Source organism: Haliotis asinina, chromosome 2 (genome assembly GCF_037392515.1).
Source record: "Haliotis asinina isolate JCU_RB_2024 chromosome 2, JCU_Hal_asi_v2, whole genome shotgun sequence".
NCBI lineage: Eukaryota > Metazoa > Mollusca > Gastropoda > Lepetellida > Haliotidae > Haliotis > Haliotis asinina.
Genome location: NC_090281.1, coordinates 75,224,769 through 75,240,773, shown reverse-complemented (window position 1 = coordinate 75,240,773; position 16,005 = coordinate 75,224,769). Strand labels below are relative to the sequence as shown.

The 16,005-nt window shown below is 39.3% G+C and overlaps 1 pseudogene; it reads left to right on the top strand.

Annotated features, from left to right (window-relative positions):
* Window positions 1-298: 298 nt before the first annotated feature.
* LOC137272019 (CD109 antigen-like) lies at window positions 299-16,005 on the top strand (annotated as a pseudogene).

Sequence of the window (16,005 nt, the reverse complement as noted above, 5' to 3'; positions counted from 1 at the left end):
GCTTATACCACAGACGATAATTGGTCGAAAAAAGACTAACACATGGAGGGATCTATTGTCAGACTTGGGGCAGTTGTTCTTTCATCCATGCAAAGGGACCCCGACCTTCACGTACATTAGATACTGACGCTTCGGCTGGGTAGACTGCCATGTCGTGTAAACATTTTGCTCTAGTTCCATAACAACCACGAGTGTATTACGGAATTTACATATTATCTGGAGGAGATTGCTGCACTGGTGCTGTAATCAATGTTCGGAATTTATGGATATTTATCTGTTTTCAGTTTTCAGTATAACCATGCTGTGGCTTCTGTTTGTATTCGGGTTAGGATTCACCTCAGCCGATAGGTGCGTTTGTTTGCTGTCTAAGGACGTACTCAGCAAAATTCCACGTCTACCAGGGTTATCTGTGTATAATACAGCCGGGACCAGACAATCAGTGATAGATATCAGGTGTAGCGCCTATTAACGTTGCAATAAATATATAACGACAGTTCCAGAGAATGTTCAGTTGCTGTTAGGAAACTGGTTCACTTTTACTGCTGTTTCAGTTCCGGAGGTTCGTATCTCATTACGTTAGAAGCACTAAGTCATCAAACTGAATTTTGCTTGATTCATTTGTTTCAAGGGAATAAGTACCATTTACATTAGGTATGAAACGTCTCTGTTGACAACATGATTCACTGTTCCTGCTCTTCCAGTTCCGGATATTCGTATCTCATTACGTCCTCCAAGTACCTGCAATGTGGGATGCCATCCCACGTCAGCATCGACATCCTCAACACCACCAACACCGTCCATGTACAAGTGGAGCTGCAACGTATATGGAACAACTACACCAACAATTTCAGGATCCCTGTTGTGATGGCCAAAGGTGACTTTACTAAAGGTGAGACATTATACGGAGGTAACTGAGGATGATTCTAGTGTCGCAGTGCAACCTCTCCTCTCTGAAAATCTGAAATCATTTTTATGACCTGTTTGTTCGCAGTTTTGTCAGTTATCGGTCGTGTGTTGTCTGTTGTACACATATCTCACCAGAGGTCACTGTCCTCAGGAAACTGAATATGCACAATTTTGTTCCTACCAATACAATTTGCACTTTGATCATGCAAGTAAATACCCTCGACTGCATATATACTATATCTTGAAACTAACTGGTTAAGAAAATAGTCATGTGTTAGCACTTCCTCCATCTTGTATTTCAGGAACGACTGGGACGATAACACTGTATGTAAGTAGTAGTATGCAAGATGATGTAATGTGAGGTGACAGATGACAATTGCGGTAGTGCACAACTTATTTGCATAATATATTATGTAATACAATAGCAACGGTCTAATTGACAGAGGTGTATGCGAAACCATATATATTTTAATCTTCATATACATATCAACCAGTACATTCTGTCTCCAGTTACCACGGGACATCACTGATGGAAGTTACCGCCTTCATGTCCGAGGTAGCGGAGCTCTTCAGTTTGAACGAGAAACGTCTCTCATCCTCCGCGCCAAGTCTATATCTGTCATGGTGCAGACTGACAAGGCCATATACAAGCCAGGACACATGGGTGAAATCAAAATGGATGTCAATTTGACATCATCATGATGACATCGGTTTATTTGACTTAGGCCATTTACTCTAAAGAAGATGCTTGAATAAAAACGTGTAACTGGTGAATACTTCCTGTTGCCTTGGTTTCAGGTTGGGTATGTACTATTTCAGTTGTTGGAACTAGGCAGGCATGCTATGAACAATCTCTAATTCCATAATATCGGTAAGAGCCTGCCAGGCTATCCTCGAAACGTTCGTAGCCCTGCGATTTCTTAAGCCCATTCTTAAGACAATGACTACGATCAAAGTTACGAATTCTTAGGGCTGCGAACGTTTGGAGAATAAGGGCCCTGGACCATTGACAAATCTTTCTCTTCTGCAGTTCACTTCCGCGCGTGTGGTGTGTACCCAACTTTACAAGTGTACACGGGTACTTTCGACATAACACTTGTTGTAAGTTTGAAGCACAATAACATAACTAGCACGTTCAGCATAACCATGTGATAAAACTGGAAAACTGCATGACTATACACTTTTCCGTGGTTGTTATTTTTTGTAATATTCAGGAACAATTTCTTTGGAAACATAGAATTTTGTCAGTGACCATTACAGAAATAAAGAACATTAATCTATCATACAGGATTCAAACAACAACATTCTGAATGAGTGGACGGCTCTCCGTGAATCTTCTGGAGTTGTGGCTGGGGAGTTCCAGTTGGCAGATAAGACTGTTCTTGGAGATTGGGCTCTACGAGTATCACCAGCGGTTGTTTATATTCATCCATTTTCAGATTATGTTCCTACCTTATGTCCACAGCATGTAGGATTCTGAGACTGATTACCTTTGAAATGATTACTTGTTTCGAATCTGAAACCTTCCTATTTCAAATTTTGGAAGGTCCATCCTTCTAACCGTTCCTCTATGCAATTCCCCAAACATCGAAACATTAGATTTGCCCACAAAATCCCGGAATCTTGTTGTTTACTCACTGTTTTGGTTTTGGTTGTTTTTTTTGTGTGTTTGAACATTCGTGCACAATATACAGACACTCTGACGGATTCATCTCAATTTCCTTCTTAGTGTCTATAGAATTGTCCTCTAAAATAACAAACAACATCTTTAATTATCATTTGTTCAATTTCAAAAAAGGTGTTTCTGTGGTACGAACATGGCCGAGTAGGGGGAAGAGTGTGACACAGCATTTTCAGGACTGTTTGTCTGAGGATTTGTAAATTGCATTTAAATGTCTTCTCAGACATATTTGGAAAACTCTTGAGCTGCTAGATATATAATTCTGAAGTCATCCTTCCCTATGTAGATCCCATGTCAAGTGGCCGACACGGAAATGCCTTGGTCTTCATAATTTTGAAAATAATATGTCTTTTCAGATTAACTTACATGAGTTATTCACTGTCATCAATGCATTATCCATGGCGTTCATGGACATTAAGAATTATTTCATTCATATTCATTTTTGCTTCCTCTCTACAGGACCAAGTAAGCGAAACCTCTAAAAGTTTTACTGTTGCGGAATACCGTATGTATGACTGCATTGTTCTTTTCTGTTAACAGTTTCAACTAATCATTAACTAATTCCAGAGAGATAATACAAATGCGCCAATCGGAATACGATATGGGATGGATGCGTCTGAAAAACGACACTTTTCATATATTTGAGCGTGTAGTTTTAAGTAAGGTATGAACACTGACATCCAAAGTGATGTTTGTCGTGACTCGACCATTTCTTGTTTTAGAACTTCCCCGCTTTGAAGTCAAAGTTGATCTTCCTTCGTTCTCCCTGACCTCCGATACAAAGCTGTCTGGAACAGTGAAAGCAATGTGAGACATTTTATCAAATGAGTGTTCGAATCTCTCATAGTACAACACATTGTGGTTTCATGCTGCTAAATGGATCCGTGGTTATTGGGTCCTCTAATCCGTACATGACAATTCCTTTCTACACTGAAACCCTGTGATATATGCATTCCTCCTAGGTACACCTTCGGAAAGCCAGTGAAGGGAATGGTGGAGTTACGTACATACATGAAGGTCGCTAACGACTGCTGTGGAAGACCTCCCAAATATGTCGAACTGGCATTTCCAGTAGGTATACAGACTATGAGGTTATCTATATCCCCATTTTATAAAAGAAATGAATTAGTAACGTATTAGATAAACCTTCTAACCAAGTGAATGGTCCATTTTACTCTTTGCTTGTGATACAGATCACGTATGGTAACATGACATTACAATACAATTTCGAGTCAAAGATAATTTATTAGTTTAGTTATATTCTGATGACATTATCAAAATACCTGCATAATTAATGTACATACGCCACGCATCTAAATAGTACACACATCATCCTTGCGAAAAGGCCTATATCAGTCTTAAATGTTTTGTCGACAAGACAAATCAAAACCATGAATCATATATGGCGTTTGTTCAAAATCAACAGATTGATGGGGAAGTAAAATTTGACATTCCTGTTGCTGACATCAAGCGTCTCCAGAGCAATCTAAATGAACAAACTGTCGTCGTTGACGCCATCGTGAAGGAGGAGTTGACGGGCGTGAGGTTGAAAGGGTCCAGCTCTGTGAAATATCACCAATACCCCTACAAGATTGAAGTCCTCAACTCAAGTCCGAAAACATTCTCACCGAAACTTCCTTATACAGCATATGTGAGTTGAAATTTGATAACACACATTCTAAACCAACAAATGATGGTCGCCCTGTGACCGATCTCAGCAGCCCCGTGGGAGTGTACACCTGTGTCACATACCGTATTGTCCAAGATGACCAGTCCAAGTTCTCCTGCTCATCCTTCACCGGCAACTACGGCCTCCCGCCCAAAAACTACACCATCCCTGCCTCCGGCATCATCCCCGTGGACATGCGCATCCCTGAGAACACCACTAGTATTAGCGTCAAGGTTGGACATGAAAACATAAACACATTTTCTGTTATAATTACAAGGTCCATAAATATAATTATCAACCCCTAGATCCTAACCGTATGTTACATTTGACTGTTGATAATTATTATATGATCGCAACTAGAATTTGAATGTGATATACTTGATGTTTCCTGTCATAAATAGTGACAACAATATTCATTCCAGGTACACTACAATGATGTATCCGATACTCTGACTGTCCCGCAAAGGATGTCCTTCAGTGGCAACTTCATGCAGCTCAAACTCATCAGCAAAGGGCTCAGGGTAGGTATGATTACACTATAAGTATGCATGAACGTTTAGTGTGAAATACGAAATTAAATGGGATGACTTTTACAAGGGTTTGATTAATTGTTATTTTGTGATTTGTTATAGTATGCAGTGTTTGGAAAATGTCTTGGATTTGTTTTAGGTGGGTCAAACGGCTACCTTCAGCATTGAGACGACAGAGGATTTACTTTTCGTAACATACCGGGTAATCTGATGGTACACAATTACAGAGTCTGCATCGTAAAATAGAATGTGTTTGCGCGGCATTAACTGAACATTCAAACGACGACATATCATTCACATAAACTTGGATATTGGGGTAATGGCTTTCTGCAATTTCAACAATTCAAATTATATGTAACTACAAATGCCTTCATAATTCCATCATATGCACATGATTTAAATAACGTAACATTGAAAATCGAAATACAGAATGTAATATTTCAGTGGATAGCTAGATTCAAGTTGAGGATATACCGTCAAATCGCATTGGTTTCATTCACAAGTGGTATTTAACACACTCTAGAACAGATATTATTGTGTTTATAGGTCTTGTCCCGGGGTACATTTGTCCTTACTGATCAAGTTACAGTTGGCGGACAAAACCCTGTTCACTTCAATGTTCCCATCACTGCAACAATGGTCCCAGAAGCTCACATCATCGCCTACTACGTCAGAAAATCTGGGGAGGTTGTGGCTGACGGCCTCAGTTCAAGTGTCGATGATGTCTTTGACAACAAGGTGAAATGTAGTTATTTATTTATTAGTCTTTTGAACAATGGGTGATGAACTGAACCTGAACTATAACTTCAAGGTTAACTGATATCGTATTTCAGGTGTCCATTGACTTCAGCAAGAACGACTCTAAGCCTCATGACAGCATAGATGTCTTGGTCAGCGCCGACCCCATGTCATCTGTCAATGTCCTTGCTGTGGACCAAAGTGTTCTTCTCAAGTCCGGAAATGACATTACCACAAAGCAGGTTAGAGCACGTAGTTTCGTATCTTTGCAACATTAAATACTGAAAACGGTTTAACAAGGATCACTACCTCCGATACATATATTACGTATGAGAAAATTCATGAAACATTTGTTTATGAATGAGGACTGATCACATTGAAGGACATCCCCAAACCAGCAACACATTGAAATGGTTACGTATACAATTAATGACATAGACCAGATTTCACAACAGCAATACGACCATACAAAGATGTCTCCTTGGGAATATTTCAAACAAGTCAGCTTTCCTTTTGTGTTGATGTCAACGCAGTGTGCTGATAAATGCGTCTTAGTGTCGCATCACAACGCGTTTGGGGCAACTGTGTGTGGAATGAGTTTTTCTAATACCAATGTGGCTGTTCTGTACCCTTGCAGACAAGCAACTATTCATAAAGGAGATATGTCGTTATTTGTCTTGTTGAAGAGATTTTCACTTTTAGGAAATTTGAAATTTTATACTGGTTAATTATACCCTTAAATGCTTCTTTTTCTTGTGCAAGTTGTTGATGAACTAAAGGCATACAGCTCTAGACCAAATGACTTAGAATATATATTACCCAGTGTGTGTAGCCATCCACGCTCAGATGAGCGTCGGTATGTGATAGTTTAGTAACTGTATTCATTTTTGCGAAATATTTACTTAACATTTTTTATATCTTATCACATTTTGTTTGTCCTATATGACATGTATTGAGCATACTGCATGTCAGTCAGTATACTTTATCTATAATGGAAAAAAACCAAAAGTGTATCGTTATCCACATTTGAAGGAAAATGTAAGCCTCATATCTACAGTAGGTCTTAGAATCCTCTGAAATATACTTCAGAAATTTTATAAAATTCAGCATGAAGTCTGCATTTATAAAGTTTTGTGAGTCAATGAAAGTATGATAAGTTTATGACCTGAAAAGATTTAATGATATAATTGATTCGAGATTCGTCAAATTGTGCACAAATAATTCTCCAGCATATATCATTCACTGAAAATAAAAATATCTAATGGTTGTCTCGCCTCAGGAAGTAGGACTAAATGTACTGTCTGATGGTATGTTCTTCAGTGCCCTCCATAACGGGTATTATATCCTTGCTGAGTATATTTCATCATTTATGAATGCACAGGCAACAATATATAATTCGAAGAAACAAGCATGATGAACAAACAGGTTTGATCAGTAATCAACAGCAGCTCAAAAGGTAAATAACCCTGCAAATACACAATCAAGAAGAAATAATGTCAAGTCAAAGAACCTTAGAGCTTGAGGCTTACACTTATATGCTGTTATTTCTTGAGTCCACGTTGTTACGCAATATGTTGTTTGTGTTGTATTAAGCCGTATTCATCAATGTTATAAACGATAACGACGCCCCGCGGATATATATACATGACATGACACTTTCTGATTCTTATTGGCAGGCACAACGTTTCCAGTACTATGTTCGTTCAGTAAGTGTAATATATTTATACATTATTTTATATTTGGAATTGAACGTCTCCAATATGTCATTCATTACTAAATAAATTGTTAAGAACACCTTTCAAAAAATGAAAGCAAAGGTCATCTAAAATCTATTGAGGAAACAATTTCTAAAATGACGCACCTTCTTATTGGAAACGTGCGTGTAAAATTTTGGGTTAAACGTTTTGGCAAGTAGTGGCCATAATCATTAACAAAGCTGAGCTCACTTCCGGGATATATTTTTCTTTGTGCTTGCTTTGTGTGTACGTGAACTCAAGACGTTTGACCTATCCTTCAGATATATCGATAATCTGATGTACTCTGGTAGGTTACTCGTTTTCATCGATATGCCTGCTAGAAATTATATAAATGAGGCCACTGAGGTCATATTTTTATATACTAGTAACTTTTCACAGTGGCATGCACCCTCGACAAAACACGGGATGACTCTTTTCTCAAGAGTCAGTTTCCGGTCTTGTCCAGGGATGCTCCAGCGGTTGCAGACTTTGATAGTTTACAAATTATGAGGAATAATCGAGTGTGCTCTTTCAGTGAAGATGTAAGGAGTCTTACATGATGGTTACAACAGACGAGGGCACAGAAGAGCTTTTGAAAAATTAGCCATGTGGAAACATTTATTTCCAGATTTCATGCACCAGCGACAAATGTGATATCCGATGCTATTTGATAGTTGTTCATAAACACATACTCATAATCAGAATCTACTAAATTTATAACAATCTTATGAGATTTCTTGTGTTTATGAAAATTCTTTGTCGTTTTGGTTTAACAAAAGCTTCCCATTTTGGAATGTCAGTGAAAGGCTATATATACTGATGTACCTTATATTTGAATATTTGAATTTGTTGTTTCATCAGATTCATACCTGTCGGGTGAATTTGGGGGAGGAGCTGTACAAATGGTCCAGGAGGTCAAGGAGGTGGAAAGAGTCAGACATGAACTGCCAGAGACATGGCTCTGGGTCAACAAGACCGTTGGATAGGATATGACCTTAGTAATCCGTCAAACGTCTGTAGACCTCGTACGGAATTCTTTGTTCACTCCGCCCCGTGTAATGTATTTGTTTTATGCTTACGTGCGGTATTTTAGAATAACAAGCCTATCTTGTCTGCATAGTTTTTGGAGAGTGACAAAACACCTTTGCTTCTATTGGGAACATACTTTTGACATTTCAAATTTGACTCTTCAGGACCAAAACATTCCCCATTTCTTTTTGCACCATACACGTTTCCAGATGAACAGTTAATTTGCCTTACCATAAGTAGTTTTACTGGTTTTATCTACAAATCTTGTTACCTGTTTGTCCAGTGCTGACGGTAAGGCCACCATAAGTACCACCGTCGCGGACACTATCACTTCCTGGATCGCCAGCGCCTTTGCTGTCAACTCCGTCACAGGACTTGGTGTATCCCCGTCTACTACAAAGGTGCAATGACATGGATGTTAGATCGTGCCAGTACGAGTTGAATTTACCTCTTGTGAAGAAAACTTCCAGTGAAAATGTAAAGAGGAATCAACCAAAACGAGGACAGCACTGGATGTCAAAATAGTTTTACTTATAGACTTTCAATCGAAGGTTTTATTTGTCCGCAAAATGTGATACTGTCACAACCAGCACCCCATCCCTAACTTTAAAGGACCCGGCTCTTGATATTTTTTAATGCGCAATTTAGTCAAATCTAGCCATAGATAAAACACACATATGCTACGACTAAAATGTGGTAAAAATAAACGCACCTTCAACGTTTTGGTACTTAAGAAATGTTAAAAGGGAATGCAGTCACGAAATCTTCCGTACCTTTGACAGTGCTTCAGAATACAGTTTATGGTTATGTTGCCTTATCGATCACCGATTTAAAGTGCTAAAAGTGCCACATTGTCCGCATACAGAAAACCTTTACGCACTATACTTGTACTTTCTTCAGCTGCGTGTCTTCAGTCCTTTCTTCGTGAGCTTGTCCATGCCTACCTCGGTGTTACGTGGAGAACAGGTTGTCATTCAAGCCAGCATCTTCAATTACCTGCCCAGTGACGTGGATGTGAGTGTCATGTTGAAATCAGTCAGTTTGAAACGTTATTAAATATAACAACGAAATGTGACTAACTCCTTCATGCATGAGAACAACAGCCTTCTGTCATGGATTTAGAGTAGCCTTACATTACCGATCCAATCATAGATATTGTTACAACTATTTCCACTGACACATCCTTACCATTATGGTATCTGAATACAGTTGTCCACATCAGGTCACGTCTCAGAAGGACACTTTCAGAATGCATAAAATATCTTTCATCTTGGTCATCCTGGTTCTGAAAACATTTGACAAACTACGGATCAATTGCTACTCATTGTAAAAGTTCCTAAACAGAGTGTAAACCAGTGCACTGTATACAGATAATCCGTAAACCCTCGGAGCTCGTATGTTCGTGTTCTTAAATGAGTGACAATTAATATCACGTATATGATCAATAGGTTGTAGTGTCGTTGCCTACGTCCCCGCACTGCGTCAGCGTGGTGGTCGACAGTTCCGGTAAAACTACCAAGGAATCAAAGGACCAGACGCAATATGTCACAATAAGTGTTTGGAGATTTCTATAGTACACGATAGATCAGACGTAATGCAGTATACAATAAGATATGTTTTGATGTGATGCAATATACAGCATGACAGGTCAGATATAGGGATACAGACAATATGATGTGTCCTACATGATGTTATGTACAACAAGACATGTACAACATTCATCTGATGCTAATGTTATGATGGTAAGACGTGCACTGTATATAGCAGGATATTATAGATATCGTGACTATGTTGAACAAATGTCGGATGTAACCCCACACACCATTGTATACAGCATGTACAGCACTATATGGACTGTGGCACAATAAAAAAATAAAGTGTTTGGAGTTTCACTCACTTTCACATCAGCAAATAGAGCCATTCAAGGTGTTCGATTAATGAACGGGATTTCAGGCTGAGAGGCGCATTAGTCAGTGTTGCAAGCACAAGTCACCGGACTAATTCGGTCTCAACCACTCAACTTAATAGCACATTGTTCTGTTTCAACATAACATCAGTTCTGAGGCGGAAATAAGAAAGCGTGGATTAGGCATGCTTTACATGATAATATATTCACAGTGTTAAATTTGGATCGTACATGTTTTATGATACTGAGTGATCCGCATTAGTCTGAGTCAGGTTTAGACAGATTCAACAGTTATTGTCATTCCAGGGTTCTCTGCACACATTGCCACAATGCCCTCAAGGTTAAATCCAACGAGCCTCAGACTGTGTACTTCCCTATCATTCCATCATCTCTGGGAGCTATTGACATCGAGGTGTCAGCACGAACAACTCTAGCTGCTGATGCTGTCAGGAGGCAGCTCAATGTCCAGGTAGGGACTTGTTTAACTAAAGGTGCAAACCCTCTAGGACTCATTTCTCTTGACAAAGAATTCATCAAGCATTGTGATCGGATTCTTTCTTGTTGGCTATTATGACAAAGATAGGACATTGGTGATCTTTCGTTACTCAGATCTGAAGTTACATGAGGACAAACTGAGTTTAACGTTGTCTTCAAGAGTATTGCACTGTAAGCTGATCAGCCTTTGCTTAACCCGACTGCAGTAACAATAAACACTAACCTATGACGTGATCAGAGAATCAAACCAAAAAGGTTCCTCATTCTGTTAGATGGTCTGTCCACCATGCCACAGGAATGGTTTCATTGATGGAAGAATGAAAGTTGTTTCATTACACATTACCAAATAGATATGAATATTATATTACGTGTAAAGTTCATAGTCTATATCTACTTCTTATGCAAGGCGGAAGGGATCCCCAAAGAACACAACACATCTGTCTTCATTGACCTCACACCTGGAGGTCCTGACTTCAACCAACATGTGTCACTGTCACTTCCGTCAGAGGCAGTAAACGGATCAGAGAAAGTCCGAGTCAAAGTGACAGGTATTCTGCGACACTGAAAGCTGGTTATAAAGAATATAACTGATATGCTTTATGGTCTGTGGGTATGCTTGAATATCTAAGCAGGTCAATTTGAAAGTCTTTTGACGTCTCTTTAGGTTAATTAAAAAAACAACATTAACCATTGCTTGTATTTTAGGTGACCTGATTGGCGCCAGTCTCGACAACCTGGAGAACCTTCTGGCTCTACCCACTGGATGTGGTGAACAGAACATGATGACCTTTGCCCCAGATGTATATATTGCTGACTACCTGTACACAACCAAGCAAATGACACCTGCCTTGGAGTCCAGGATCATGACCTATCCAGAACTAGGTAGAATTATATTTATGTATTATGACTGAATGTAAACGCACTGTCACCAAAATATCTATTTGCAGTCTTTATCTTTATGTACGCTTATTGCTAAAGGTTTGGCTAAATGCACTGGTTTATTTGTGATTGTCATGTTTCTTAATTCAAGGCGTGTATTACTTTCAGGTTGCAAGAGGGAGCTCACTCCTTCAGTCTTTTCGGAGACCGAGACGAGGCAGGACATATGTGGTGAGATTCCCTTTTCCGACATCAACGGCTCAGTACTTAGTAAATAAACAGAGACCTGCACACAAAAGCTTCAACATACCTCAGTCTAACGCATAAGTGTCCCTTCTTTCACAGTCTGACCGCATTTGTAGCACGCTGTTTCCACCAAGCTAGGCCTTACATTTTTGTGGGAAATCCGACTGGCAAGGTCCCTGAACTGGATGGCAACGAGGCAGAATTTGGATGGATCCTTCAATGAGCCTGGGCTTGTGTTTGACAGACAGATGCAGGTACTGACATGACATTACAAAATATTAACAACACACCTCTCTGTTTATCCATGTACAGTTTCTCACGGCCATATTTCTTCTGTTTCCTCAGACTTCCAAAGCCTCTCTTACGTCCATGGTGCTGCTGGCCTTCCTGGAGAATCAAGACATTAGTGGATATTGGGGTAAGTGTGTGTGTAATAGCATGTAGTCTGAAAACATACACACTAATATGTTATTTAACATGGGAAAACGGCGGTGAAAAACAGAGGTGGGCTTCTGTAAGCTTACGATTTTTGTAAATTTAGAATGTTATTGGAACCTCTGTGAATTGCCATAAATGTCACAAGCAGAATGTAACAATGAAATCTATTTGCTATTTTAATCAAGGACAGGCGATTCTGCAGAGGTTTGATCATTTGCACGTCCGTAAACTATGTCAGTATCTTGAAACATTTACGGTACAGAGTATCCAAACCTACTATCCTCTCTGTAACAAAATGTACGATACACACAATGAAACACTACAGGGCAGTAACAATCAATCAATAAATCAATCATTGATACAAGAGCATTAAGTACACTTTACACGCAGATTTGATAACATTGATCAAAACATGAAATTGGACTAAAAACCCGTGCGTTATAACAGATTAACGAGTATACGCTTGGAAACGCCACGGTGAATGCCATGAATTACCTAAAGGCAGTAGCTCCCTCTATCACGGATCCCTTCACTCTCGCCATTGTCAGCTACGCCTTGTGTGAGGCTGGCAGTTCAGTAGCAGATGTCACGTTCAACAAACTCAACGCCGCAGCTGAGGTTAAAGGTACATCTGATACCAAGAATAATAGTTACATCAGACCATATGACTGAAGATACTGTCTGTGCAAGAGATTAACATATTGTTATTATCCACCAGAGACACCATAGTGTTTTTACTGATTATGAAGATACAATGATATGTTAGTTATAAAACTTAACTTCTGAACACATGCATAGTGGTAATTTACATTACATTCTCCCATTCTCTTACACTGGAACTTAATTACCAGGTACCTTGAAACACTGGACGGAACCAACAACTGCCTCCTCCACTTGTTATACCAACTGGACACCTCAACACATACGCGCCCAGGCCATTGACATTCAGACAACAGCATATGCCCTTCTGGCATCCTCAACACGAGGTGATCTCAAAGGAGGTCTTCCAATAACCAACTGGCTGACCTCACAGAGGAATCCGTATGGCGGCTTTTCCTCAACGCAGGTCAGTGTGAAATCAGGGACCGAGGCTATATTCTTAAGCAGAATGACCCAAAGGTTATGCGATCTTTGTTGAGATAGGTTCAGTTTGAGGAAGAGGATGTGGTAATTTAGCTCTTTGGTGTTTCTTTGGGCCTTCTGTAGGTACTAGCTGACGTTCTTAATGTTAGTCTTCGTTCTATCGATAAGTATAAAACTGAATATAGGATGTGTAAATATATAATAAGATGGGTTCTCAACAAAGGAAAATAAAGTAATATTTTCTCACCTGTGTTAAGTTCCTACTTAGTGGCTATCCACAAGTCTTGTTGGTAGTGTCTGAGATAACGTATGATTCGTGTCTGAGATAAAGTATATCTGCTATACTCCTCCTCGTGTATCACAGGACACAATGGTCGCCCTTCACGCCCTAACCGACTATGCCCGGCGTGCACATGTTTCCGGTTTCCAAGTTGAGGTTGACATCAAGAGCGGAAGTGACAACCAGCACATATCTGTGACTGACAGCAACGCTCTCGTTTTGCAATCAAGAGAGGTAGATTCAAAACCGACATATATGTATAATGTGAAAGGATTGATCTCTCAGCAGCTGAGAAGTGTTATCGAGTAATTAGTCTGACGCCTTCGCCCCCGCAAACGTTCTTGTTGATATGGAACTGCCCACAAAAAGAAGCAAGTGAAAATACCCAACTGATGTAACACTGTTCTTACACCTGGTCCATAAGTAGTGACCGTGGGTGTCAAGGCTGGGTGTATGCTATTACGTAATTTTGATGCTATCTCTACATGTGGCCTAGGAGTAAAAAGTGTTCTTCTAACCCATGTCTTTGTGGATTTATCCTCGATAAATCGTGAAGAGATTTAACCTAGCATTTATGCAGTGTATTTATTCTCTGAAGCTCATTCTTTGAAAGCTTGGTTTATGATTTGTTTACAGCTGACAAATTTCCCGAAGGACCTGACTATCATGGTTACTGGTAAAGGTGTTGCATATGCCGATGTAAGTATGAAACAATGGTTTCAGCATGGTGTTCTGAATATAACTAAGGCAATCCCTGCATCTAAATACCCAAATACTGAGTAAAGCATAGTTATATCAAATAGGTGAGAAAGTCCCTTCAACAATAAATGGTGTATCTCAATATTGACTGTCACCTTTCCCATTCCAGGTAGATGTGTTCTTCAACGTTGGTGCTGAAATCGGTGACCCATCCTTTGACATTAACACCGTGCTGCTTGATGACACCATCAACAACTTCAGACTGATGACTTGCACTAAGTGAGAGCATATTTGATAATACTATTTCGGTCATGTAAGTGATATATGTTAACAATGATATATTTTGGACATGTTACAGTATTTAGATTATCAAAGCAGAACAGTGTGTTGATTGGTATGTCATTTGGACCAGTCTTTTTTCCTCTCAAAAACTATAAGCGTTTTCCCTAAAGATGGCTGAAGGAGGGTTCCAGTGGAATGACAGTGATGGAGATATCTATCCCGTCAGGCTATGATCCGGATATGACGTCAATCGGTAACGTTGCTGGCCTGAAGAGATTTGAAAGACGTGGTAGAAATGTTGTTGTATACTTTGATTTAGATTCTCAAAATAACAGCTATACCATAGCCTTTACCCATTAATTTACTTACTTGTAGAATTGAATCTAAACAGTATGGGTTATGGTGAGTCTGAGATATGTGTAATTTCGAGATTTGAACGAGTCGTTCAGTCTTGCATAAAATGACACCAAGCCTTATTATCATATGGAAAGTGAAATCGTCTGTTTTAGACTTCTTCTGTCAAAGAAAAGAAGAAAAGATCTTCACCCGTCTCTGTTAGAATAGATCGCTGATTACCTTCAGTAACTTTTAGTTACTTTTAGATTAATCCTTTCCCTTTGGCCTCACTCACTCCTTCCTAAACGCAGTACCACATCTGTTCAACACTTCATGTCCAATAGCGAGTGTTCATTGTTTCGTACTCTAAAATGTACGTAGATATTCTATAGTCAACACTACAGACACAGTTATTTTTCCCTTTATACCATATGGAATTTGTTTCTGAGGATAGCCTTCTTTTGCATGACGACCCAAATATTTTGTATGGGAAATGAAACCACAATGTACACGTTCTTTTGCCAAAGATTGGCGCAACGTCCATCTGTTTTGACATCTTGTCCACCAGAACAGGCATGGTGACGAACAACCAGCCCAGCTACGTCACAGTCTACGACTACTACCAGCCCAGTGAGTATGAAATTCATACGCAGAAGCGATAACGCAAAAGGTTATACGCACATGTATTTATGATTATCTTATACAATTATATTTTCTCTTATCAAGAGTTTGTTGCAGATATTTGAGGTTATCTCCGTCTTCATTCATATGCATCTTTGTTTGTAGGTAACCAGGGTGCCACGTTCTACGAAACCCGCAGTCTGAAGGAAGCCACAATTTGTGATGTGAGTGACAAATGCTGCAACCAGGTCGGTAAAAGAATTTCCATTTTCATAAAGGTGTATTCTATTACATTATGCATGTGTGACCTATTAACCAATATCAGTTGCGTACATTTAGTCAATATTTTAGACATTCATCGATTCGATTGAGAATGTTATTAGGATCCTTCTTGTAACATCATTTTTGAATTATCTTCCAGATCTGAAGACAACTGTAAAGAGGAAAAGAC